This window comes from Erinaceus europaeus, chromosome X (assembly GCF_950295315.1).
Source record: "Erinaceus europaeus chromosome X, mEriEur2.1, whole genome shotgun sequence".
Classification (NCBI taxonomy): domain Eukaryota; kingdom Metazoa; phylum Chordata; class Mammalia; order Eulipotyphla; family Erinaceidae; genus Erinaceus; species Erinaceus europaeus.
The window spans coordinates 127,334,218-127,344,988 of NC_080185.1; the positions used below are offsets into that span (position 1 = coordinate 127,334,218).

Sequence of the window (10,771 nt, forward strand, 5' to 3'; positions counted from 1 at the left end):
GCAGGGTCTGTGGGTCCTGTGGGTGCCCAGTGTGCAGGGTCTGTGGGTCCTGTGGGTGCCCAGTGTGCAGGGTCAGGGGGTCCTGTGGGTGCCCCGTCTGCAGGGTCAGTGGGTCCTGTGGGTGCCCAGTGTGCAGGGTTTGGGGGTCCTGTGGGTGCCCAGTGTGCAGGGTCTGTGGGTCCTGTGGGTGCCCAGTGTGCAGGGTCAGGGGGTCCTGTGGGTGCCCAGTGTGCAGTATCGGGGTCCTGTGGGTGCCTCGTCTGCAGTGTCAAGGGTCCTGTGGGTGCCCAGACTGCTGGGTCAGGGGGTCCTATGGGTGCCCAGTCTGTAGGGTCAGGGGGTCCTGTGGGTGCCCAGTGTGCAGGGTCAGGGGGTCCTGTGGCTGCCCAGTCTGCAGGGTCAGGGGTCCTGTGGCTGCCCAGTCTGTAGGGTCAGGGGGTCTTGTGGGTGCCCAGTGTGCAGGGTCTGTGGGTCCTGTGGGTGCCCAGTGTGCAGGGTCTGTGGGTCCTGTGGGTGCCCAGTGTGCAGGGTCTGTGGGTCCTGTGGGTGCCCAGTTTGCAGGGTCAGGGGGTCCTGTGGGTGCCCCGTCTGCAGGGTCAGTGGGTCCTGTGGGTGCCCAGTGTGCAGGGTCTGGGGGTCCTGTGAGTGCCCAGTGTGCAGGGTCTGTGGGTCCTGTGGGTGCCCAGTGTGCAGGGTCAGGGGGTCCTGTGGGTGCCCCGTCTGCAGGGTCAGTGGGTCCTGTGGGTGCCCAGTCTGCAGGGTCAGGGGGTCCTGTGGGTGCCCAGTGTGCAGGGTCACTGGTACTGAGGGTGCCCAGTGTGCAGGGTCAGGGGTCCTGTGGGTGCCCAGTCTTCAGAGTCAGTGGGTCCTGTGGATGCCCAGTGTGCAGGGTCAGGGGGTCCTGTGGGTGCCCAGTGTGCAGGGTCAGGGGGTCCTGTGGGTGCCCAGTGTGCAGGGTCAGGGGTCCTGTGGGTGCCCAGTCTGCAGGGTCAGTGGGTCCTGTGGGTGCCCAGTTTGCAGGATCAGGGGGTCCTGTGGGTGCCCAGTGTGCAGGGTCTGGTGGTCCTGTGGGTGCCCCGTCTGCAGGGACACGTGTCCTGTGGCTGCCCAGTCTGCAGGATTAGGGCATCCTGTCGGTGCCCAGTCTGCAGGGTCAGAGGATCCTGTGGGAGCCCAGTGTGTAGCGTCAGGGTGTTCTGTGGGTGCCCAGTGTGCAGTATCGGGGTCCTGTGGGTGCCCCGTCTGCAGTGTCAAGGGTCCTGTGGGTGCCCAGACTGCTGGGTCAGGGGGTCCTGTGGGTGCCCAGTCTGCAGGGTCAGGGGGTCCTGTGGGTGCCCAGTATGCAGGGTCTGGTTGTCCTGTGGGTGCCCCGTCTGCAGGGACACGAGTCCTGTGGCTGCCCAGTCTGCAGGATTAGGGCGTCCTGTGGGTTCCCAGTCTGCAGGGTCAGAGGGTCTGTGGGAGCCCAGTGTGCAGTATCAGGGGGTCCTGTGGGTGCCTCGTCTGCAGGGTCAAGGGTCCTGAGGGTGCCCAGACTGCTGGGTCAGGGGTCCTGTGTGTGCCCAGTGTGCAGGATCAGGGGTCCTGTGGGTGTCCAGTCTGCAGGGTCACGGTGTTCTGTGGCTGCCCCGTTATAGGGTCTGGGGGTCCTGTGGGTGCCCAGTCTGCAGGGTCAGGGGTCCTGAGGGTGCCCAGTTTGCAGGGTCAGGGGGTCCTGTGGGTGCCCAGTCTGCATGGTTAGGGGTTCCTGTGGGTGCCCAATCTGCAGGGTAGGGGTCCTGTGGGTTCCCAGTGTGCAGGGTCTCGTGGTCCTGTGGCTGCCCCGTCTGCAGGGACACGTGTCCTGTTGCTCCCCAGTATGCAGGATTAGGGAGTCCTGTGGGTGCCCAGTCTGCAGGGTCAGAGGGTCCTGTGGGAGCCCAGTGTGTAGCGTCAGGGGGTTCTGTGGGTGCCCAGTGTGCAGTATCGGGGTCCTGTGGGTGCCTCGTCTGCAGGGTCAGGGGTCCTGTGGGTGCCCAGTCTGCAGGGTCAGGTGGTCCTGTGGGTGCCCAGTCTGCAGGGTCAGGGGTCCTGTGCGTGCCCAGTCTGCAGTGTCAGGGGGTCCTGTGGCTGCCCAGTCTGCAGGGTCAGGGGTCCTGAGGGTTCCCAGTGTACAGGGTCAGGGGTCCTGTGGGTGCCCAGTCTGCAGGGTCAGGGGTCCTGTGGGTGCCCAGTGTGCAGGGTCAGGGGTCCTGAGGGTTCCCAGTGTGCAGGGTCAGGGGGTCCTGTGGCTGCCCAGTCTGCAGGGTGAGGGGGTCCTGTGGGTGTCCAGTGTGCAGGGTCAGGGGTCCTGTGGCTGTCCAGTGTGCAGGGTCAGGGGTACTGAGGGTGCCCAGTGTGCAGGTTTAGGGCGTCCTGTGGGTGCCTAGTCTGCAGGGTCAGGGGGTCCTGTGGGTGCCCCGTCTGCAGGGACACGTGTCCTGTGGCTGCCCAGTCTGCAGGATTAGGGTATCCTGTGGGTGCCCAGTCTGCAGGGTCAGAGGGTCCTGTGGGAGCCCAGTGTGTAGCGTCAGGGGGTTCTGTGGGTGCCCAGTGTGCAGTATCGGGGTCCTGTGGGTGCCTCGTCTGCAGTGTCAAGGGTCCTGTGGGTGCCCAGACTGCTGGGTCAGGGGGTCCTGTGGGTGCCCAGTCTGCAGGGTCAGGTGGTCTTGTGGGTACCCAGTCTGCAGGATCACGGGGTCCTGTGGGTGCCCAGTATGCAGGGTCTGGTTGTCCTGTGGGTGCCCCGTCTGCAGGGACACGAGTCCTGTGGCTGCCCAGTCTGCAGGATTAGGGCGTCCTGTGGGTGCCCAGTCTGCAGGGTCAGAGGGTCTGTGGGAGCCCAGTGTGCAGTATCAGGGGGTCCTGTGGGTGCCTCATCTGCAGGGTCAAGGGTCCTGTGGGTGCCCAGACTGCTGGGTCAGGGTGTCCTGTGGGTGCCCCTTTATAGGGTCTGGGGGTCCTGTGGGTGCCCAGTCTGCAGGGTCAGGGGTCCTGTGGGTGCCCAGTCTGCAGGGTCAGGGGGTCCTGTGGGTGCCCAGTCTGCAGGGTCAGTGGTCCTGTGCGTGCCCAGTCTGTAGGTTCAGGGGGTCCAGTGGGTGCCCAGTCTATAGGGTCAGGGGTCTTGTAGGTGCCCAGTCTGCAGGGTCTGGGGTCCTGTGGGTGCCCAGTCTGCAGGGTCAGGGGGTCCTGTGGGTGCCCAGTCTGCTGGGTCAGGGGTCCTGTGGGATCCCAGTGTGCAGGGTCAGGGGTCCTGTGGGTGCCCAGTGTGCAGGATTACAGCGTCCTGTGGGTGCCCAGTGTGCAGGGTCAGGGGTCCTGTGGGTGCACAGTCTGCAGGGTCAGGGGTCCTGTGGGTGCACAGTCTGCAGGGTCAGAGGTCCTGTGTGTGCCCAGTCTGCAGGTTCAGGGGTCCTGTGGGTGCCCAGTGTGCAGGGTCAGGGGTCCTATAGGTGCCCAATTTGCAGGGTCAGAGGGTCCTGTAGGTGTCCAGTCTGCAGGGTCAGGGGTCCTGTGGGTGCCCAGTGTGCAGGGTCAGAGGGTCTTGTGGGTGCCCCGTCTGCAGGGTCAGTGGGTCCTGTGGGTGCCCCGTCTGCAGGGTCAGTGGGTCCTGTGGGTGCCCCGTCTGCAGGGTCAGGGGTCCTGTGGGTGCCCCGTCTGCAGGGTCAGGGGTCCTGTGGGTGCCCAGTGTGCAGGGTCAGGTGTCCTGTGTGTGCCCAGTCTGCAGGGTCAGGGGTCCTGTGTGTGCCCAGTCTGCAGGGTCAGGGGGTCCTGTGCGTGCCCAGTGCAGGGTCAGGGGTCCTGTGGCTGCCCAGTCTGCAGGGTCAGGGGTCCTGTGGGTACCCAGTGTGCAGGGTCAAGGGGTCCTGTGTGTGCCCATTGTGTAGGGTCAGGGGTCCTGTGGGTGCCCCGTCTGCAGGATCAGTGGGTCCTGTGGGTGCCCTGTCTGCAGGGTCAGGGGTCCTGTGGGTGCCCCGTCTGCTGGGTCAGTGGGTCCTGTGGGTGCCCAGTGTGCAGGATCAGGGGATCCTGTGGGTGCCCAGTGTGCAGTGTCTGATGGTCCTGTGGGTGCCCCGTCTGCAGGGACATGTGTCCTGTGGCTGCCCAGTCTGCAGGATTAGGGCATCCTGTGGGTGCCCAGTCTTCAGGGATTTAGGGTCCTTTGGGAGCCCAGTGTGTAGCGTCAGGGGGTTCTGTGGGTGCCCAGTGTGCAGTATCGGGGTCCTGTGGGTGCCTCATCTGCAGGGTCAGGGGTCCTGTGCGTGCCCAGTCTGTAGGTTCAGGGGGTCCTGTGGGTGCCCAGTCTATAGGGTCAGGAGTCTTGTAGGTGCCCAGTGCAGGGTCAGGGGGTCCTGTGGGTGCCCAGTCTGCAGAGTCAGGGGGTCCTGTGGGTGCCCAGTGTGCAAGGTCATGGGGTCCTCTGGGTGCCCAGACTGCAGGGTCAGGGGCTCCTGTGGATGCCCAGTGTGCAGGGTCATGAGTCCTTGGGTGCCCAGTCTGCATGGTCAGGGGTCCTGTGGATGCCCCGTCTGCAGGGTCAGTGGGTCCTGTGGGTGCCCAGTCTGCAGGATTAGGGCTTCCTGTGGGTGCCCAGTCTGCAGGGTCAGGGGTCCTGTGGATGCCCCGTCTGCAGGGTCAGTGGGTCCTGTGGGTGCCCAGTCTGCTTGGTCAGGGGTCCTGTGGGTGCCCAGTCTGCAGGGTCAGTGGGTCCTGTGGGTACCCAGTCTGCTGGATTAGGGCGTCCTGTGGGTGCCCAGTCTGCAGGGTCTGGGGGTCCTGTGGGTGCCCAGTCTGCAGCATCAGGGTGTCCTGTGGGTGCCCAGTGTGCAAGGTCATGGGGTCCTCTTGGTGCTCAGACTGCAGGGTCAGGGGCTCCTGTGGTGGCCCAGTATGCAGGGTCAGGGATCCTGTGGGTGCCCAGTGTGGAGGTTCATGGGTCCTATGGGTGCCCTGCATGCAGCGTCACGGTGTCCTGTGGGTGCCCCGTTATAGGGTCTGTGGGTCCTGTGGGTGCCCAGTCTGCAGGGTCTGGGGGTACTGAGGGTGCCCAGTGTGTAGGATTAGGGCGTCCTGTGGGTGCCCAGTCTGCAGGGTCTGGAGTCCTGTGGGTGCCCAGTGTGCAGGATCAGGGGGTCCTGTGGGTGCCCAGTGTGCAGGGTCAGGGGGTCCTGTGGGTGCCCAGTGTGCAGGGTCAGGGGTCCTGTGGGTGCCTAGTCTGCAGGGTCAAGGGGTCCTGTGCGTGCCCAGTCTGGAGGGTCAGGGGGTCCTGTGGGTGCCCATTCTGCAGGGTCAGGATGTCCTGTGGGTGCCCAGTCTGCAGGGTCAGGGGGTCCTGTGGTTTCCCAGTCTGCAGGGTCAGGGTTCCTGATGGTGCCCAATCTGCAGGGTCAGTGGGTCCTGTGGGTGCCTAGTTTGCAGGGTCAGGGGGTCCTGTGCGTGCCCAGTCTGCAGTCAGGGGGTCCTGTGAGTACCCAGTGTGCAGGGTCAGGGGTCTTGTGGGTGCCCTGTGTCCTTGTTCAGGGGTCCTGTGGGTACCCAGTCTGCAGGGTTGGGGTCCTGTGGGTGCCCATTCTGCAGGGTCAGGGTGTCCTGTGGGTGCCCAGTCTATAGGGTTTGGGGTTCCTGTGGGTGCACAGTCTTTAGGGTCAGGGGTTCCTGTGGGTGCCCAGTCTGCACAGTCAGGGTGTCCTGTGGGTGCCCAGTCTGCAGCGTCAAGGCGTCCTGTGGGTGCCCAGTGTGCATGGTCATGGGGTCCTCTGGGTGCCCAGACTGCAGGGTCATGGGCTCCTGTGGGTGCCCAGTATGCAGGGTCAGGGAATCTATGGGTGCCCAGTGTGCAGGGTCATGGGTCCTATGGGTGCCCAGCATGCAGCGTCACGGTGTCCTGTGGGTGCCCCGTTATAGGGTCTGGGTGTCCTGTGGGTGCCCAGTCTGCAGGGTCTGGGGGTACTGAGGGTGCCCAGTGTGCAGGATTAGGGCGTCCTGTGGGTGCCCAGTCTGCAGGGTCAGGAGTCCTGTGGGTGCCCCAGTGTGCAGGGTCAGGGGGTCCTGTGGGTGCCCAGTCTGCAGGGTCAGGGGTCCTGTGGGTGCCCCATCTGCAGGGTCAGTGGGTCCTGTGGGTGCCCAGTGTGCAGGATCAGGGGTCCTGTGGGTGCCCAGTCTGCAGGGTCAAGGGGTCCTGTGCGTGCCCAGTCTGGAGGGTCAGGGTGTCCTGTGGGTGCCCAGTCTGCAGGGTCAGAGGTCCTGTGGGTGCCCAGTGTGCAGGGTCAGGGGTCCTGAGGGTTCCCAGTGTGCAGGGTCAGGGGGTCCTGTGGCTGCCCAGTCTGCAGGGTGAGGGGGTCCTGTGGGTGTCCAGTGTGCAGGGTCAGGGGTCCTGTGGCTGTCCAGTGTGCAGGGTCAGGGGTACTGAGGGTGCCCAGTGTGCAGGTTTAGGGCGTCCTGTGGGTGCCTAGTCTGCAGGGTCAGGGGGTCCTGTGGGTGCCCCGTCTGCAGGGACACGTGTCCTGTGGCTGCCCAGTCTGCAGGATTAGGGCATCCTGTGGGTGCCCAGTGTGCAGGGTCAGAGGGTCCTGTGGGAGCCCAGTGTGTAGCGTCAGGGGGTTCTGTGGGTGCCCAGTGTGCAGTATCGGGGTCCTGTGGGTGCCTCGTCTGCAGTGTCAAGGGTCCTGTGGGTGCCCAGACTGCTGGGTCAGGGGGTCCTGTGGGTGCCCAGTCTGCAGGGTCAGGGGGTCTTGTGGGTACCCAGTCTGCAGGATCACGGGGTCCTGTGGGTGCCCAGTATGCAGGGTCTGGTTGTCCTGTGGGTGCCCCGTCTGCAGGGACACGAGTCCTGTGGCTGCCCAGTCTGCAGTATTAGGGCGTCCTGTGGGTGCCCAGTCTGCAGGGTCAGAGGGTCTGTGGGAGCCCAGTGTGCAGTATCAGGGGGTCCTGTGGGTGCCTCATCTGCAGGGTCAAGGGTCCTGTGGGTGCCCAGACTGCTGGGTCAGGGTGTCCTGTGGGTGCCCCTTTATAGGGTCTGGGGGTCCTGTGGGTGCCCAGTCTGCAGGGTCAGGGGTCCTGTGGGTGCCCAGTCTGCAGGGTCAGGGGGTCCTGTGGGTGCCCAGTCTGCAGGGTCAGTGGTCCTGTGCGTGCCCAGTCTGTAGGTTCAGGGGGTCCTGTGGGTGCCCAGTCTATAGGGTCAGGGGTCTTGTAGGTGCCCAGTCTGCAGGGTCTGGGGTCCTGTGGGTGCCCAGTCTGCAGGGTCAGGGGGTCCTGTGGGTGCCCAGTCTGCTGGGTCAGGGGTCCTGTGGGATCCCAGTGTGCAGGGTCAGGGGTCCTGTGGGTGCCCAGTGTGCAGGATTACAGCGTCCTGTGGGTGCCCAGTGTGCAGGGTCAGGGGTCCTGTGGGTGCACAGTCTGCAGGGTCAGGGGTCCTGTGGGTGCACAGTCTGCAGGGTCAGAGGTCCTGTGTGTGCACAGTCTGCAGGTTCAGGGGTCCTGTGGGTGCCCAGTGTGCAGGGTCAGGGGTCCTATAGGTGCCCAATTTGCAGGGTCAGAGGGTCCTGTAGGTGTCCAGTCTGCAGGGTCAGGGGTCCTGTGGGTGCCCAGTGTGCAGGGTCAGAGGGTCTTGTGGGTGCCCCGTCTGCAGGGTCAGTGGGTCCTGTGGGTGCCCCGTCTGCAGGGTCAGTGGGTCCTGTGGGTGCCCCGTCTGCAGGGTCAGGGGTCCTGTGGGTGCCCCGTCTGCAGGGTCAGGGGTCCTGTGGGTGCCCAGTGTGCAGGGTCAGGTGTCCTGTGTGTGCCCAGTCTGCAGGGTCAGGGGTCCTGTGTGTGCCCAGTCTGCAGGGTCAGGGGGTCCTGTGCGTGCCCAGTGCAGGGTCAGGGGTCCTGTGGCTGCCCAGTCTGCAGGGTCAGGGGTCCTGTGGGTACCCAGTGTGCAGGGTCAAGGGGTCCTGTGTGTGCCCATTGTGTAGGGTCAGGGGTCCTGTGGGTGCCCCGTCTGCAGGATCAGTGGGTCCTGTGGGTGCCCTGTCTGCAGGGTCAGGGGTCCTGTGGGTGCCCCGTCTGCAGGGTCAGGGGGTCCTGTGGGTGCCCCGTCTGCAGGGTCAGTGGGTCCTGTGGGTGCCCAGTGTGCAGGATCAGGGGATCCTGTGGGTGCCCAGTGTGCAGTGTCTGATGGTCCTGTGGGTGCCCCGTCTGCAGGGACATGTGTCCTGTGGCTGCCCAGTCTGCAGGATTAGGGCATCCTGTGGGTGCCCAGTCTTCAGGGATTTAGGGTCCTTTGGGAGCCCAGTGTGTAGCGTCAGGGGGTTCTGTTGGTGCCCAGTGTGCAGTATCGGGGTCCTGTGGGTGCCTCATCTGCAGGGTCAGGGGTCCTGTGCGTGCCCAGTCTGTAGGTTCAGGGGGTCCTGTGGGTGCCCAGTCTATAGGGTCAGGAGTCTTGTAGGTGCCCAGTGCAGGGTCAGGGGGTCCTGTGGGTGCCCAGTCTGCAGAGTCAGGGGGTCCTGTGGGTGCCCAGTGTGCAAGGTCATGGGGTCCTCTGGGTGCCCAGACTGCAGGGTCAGGGGCTCCTGTGGATGCCCAGTGTGCAGCGTCATGAGTCCTTGGGTGCCCAGTCTGCATGGTCAGGGGTCCTGTGGATGCCCCGTCTGCAGGCTCAGTGGGTCCTGTGGGTGCCCAGTCTGCAGGATTAGGGCGTCCTGTGGGTGCCCAGTCTGCAGGGTCAGGGGTCCTGTGGATGCCCCGTCTGCAGGGTCAGTGGGTCCTGTGGGTGCCCAGTCTGCTTGGTCAGGGGTCCTGTGGGTGCCCAGTCTGCAGGGTCAGTGGGTCCTGTGGGTACCCAGTCTGCTGGATTAGGGCGTCCTGTGGGTGCCCAGTCTGCAGGGTCTGGGGGTCCTGTGGGTGCCCAGTCTGCAGCATCAGGGTGTCCTGTGGGTGCCCAGTGTGCAAGGTCATGGGGTCCTCTTGGTGCTCAGACTGCAGGGTCAGGGGCTCCTGTGGGTGCCCAGTATGCAGGGTCAGGGATCCTGTGGGTGCCCAGTGTGGAGGTTCATGGGTCCTATGGGTGCCCTGCATGCAGCGTCACGGTGTCCTGTGGGTGCCCCGTTATAGGGTCTGTGGGTCCTGTGGGTGCCCAGTCTGCAGGGTCTGGGGGTACTGAGGGTGCCCAGTGTGTAGGATTAGGGCGTCCTGTGGGTGCCCAGTCTGCAGGGTCTGGAGTCCTGTGGGTGCCCAGTGTGCAGGATCAGGGGGTCCTGTGGGTGCCCAGTGTGCAGGGTCAGAGGTCCTGTGGGTGCCCAGTGTGCAGGGTCAGGGGTCCTGTGGGTGCCCAGTCTGCAGGGTCAAGGGGTCCTGTGCGTGCCCAGTCTGGAGGGTCAGGGGGTCCTGTGGGTGCCCATTCTGCAGGGTCAGGATGTCCTGTGGGTGCCCAGTCTGCAGGGTCAGGGGGTCCTGTGGTTTCCCAGTCTGCAGGGTCAGGGTTCCTGATGGTGCCCAATCTGCAGGGTCAGTGGGTCCTGTGGGTGCCTAGTTTGCAGGGTCAGGGGGTCCTGTGCGTGCCCAGTCTGCAGTCAGGGGGTCCTGTGAGTACCCAGTGTGCAGGGTCAGGGGTCTTGTGGGTGCCCTGTGTCCTTGTTCAGGGGTCCTGTGGGTACCCAGTCTGCAGGGTTGGGGTCCTGTGGGTGCCCATTCTGCAGGGTCAGGGTGTCCTGTGGGTGCCCAGTCTATAGGGTTTGGGGTTCCTGTGGGTGCACAGTCTTTAGGGTCAGGGGTTCCTGTGGGTGCCCAGTCTGCACAGTCAGGGTGTCCTGTGGGTGCCCAGTCTGCAGCGTCAAGGCGTCCTGTGGGTGCCCAGTGTGCATGGTCATGGGGTCCTCTGGGTGCCCAGACTGCAGGGTCATGGGCTCCTGTGGGTGCCCAGTATGCAGGGTCAGGGAATCTATGGGTGCCCAGTGTGCAGGGTCATGGGTCCTATGGGTGCCCAGCATGCAGCGTCACGGTGTCCTGTGGGTGCCCCGTTATAGGGTCTGGGTGTCCTGTGGGTGCCCAGTCTGCAGGGTCTGGGGGTACTGAGGGTGCCCAGTGTGCAGGATTAGGGCGTCCTGTGGGTGCCCAGTCTGCAGGGTCAGGAGTCCTGTGGGTGCCCCAGTGTGCAGGGTCAGGGGGTCCTGTGGGTGCCCAGTCTGCAGGGTCAGGGGTCCTGTGGGTGCCCCATCTGCAGGGTCAGTGGGTCCTGTGGGTGCCCAGTGTGCAGGATCAGGGGTCCTGTGGGTGCCCAGTCTGCAGGGTCAAGGGGTCCTGTGCGTGCCCAGTCTGGAGGGTCAGGGTGTCCTGTGGGTGCCCAGTCTGCAGGGTCAGGGGGTCCTATGGTTTCCCAGTCTGCAGGGTCAGGGTTCCTGATGGTGCCCAATCTGCAGGGTCAGTTGGTCCTGTGGGTGCCTAGTTTGCAGGGTCAGGGGGTCCTGTGCGTGCCCAGTCTGCAGAGTCAGGGGGTCCTGTGAGTACCCAGTGTGCTGGGTCAGGGGTCCTGTGGGTGCCCAGTGTGCTGGGTCAGGGGTCCTGTGGGTACCCAGTCTGCAGGGTTGGGGTCCTGTGGGTGCCCATTCTGCAGGGTCAGGGTGTCCTGTGGGTGCCCAGTCTATAGGGTTTGGGGTTCCTGTGGGTGCACAGTCTTTAGTGTCAGGGGTTCCTGTGGGTGCCCAGTCTGCACAGTCAGGGTGTCCTGTGGGTGCCCAGTCTGCAGGGTCAGTGGTCCTTTGGGTGCCCAGTGTGCAGAGAC

The 10,771-nt window shown here is 65.0% G+C and overlaps 1 protein-coding gene and 1 long non-coding RNA gene across 3 annotated transcripts in view; both read left to right on the forward strand.

Moving 5' to 3' along the window:
- PNPLA4 (patatin like phospholipase domain containing 4) overlaps positions 1-10,771 on the forward strand; it is a 39,637-nt gene that overhangs the window by 19,816 nt on the left and 9,050 nt on the right. The window lies entirely within an intron of this gene.
- LOC132535724 (uncharacterized) lies at positions 371-3,183 on the forward strand. The gene is made up of 2 exons (XR_009547444.1): positions 371-443; positions 3,114-3,183. It is a non-coding gene; the product is annotated as an uncharacterized LOC132535724 (long non-coding RNA).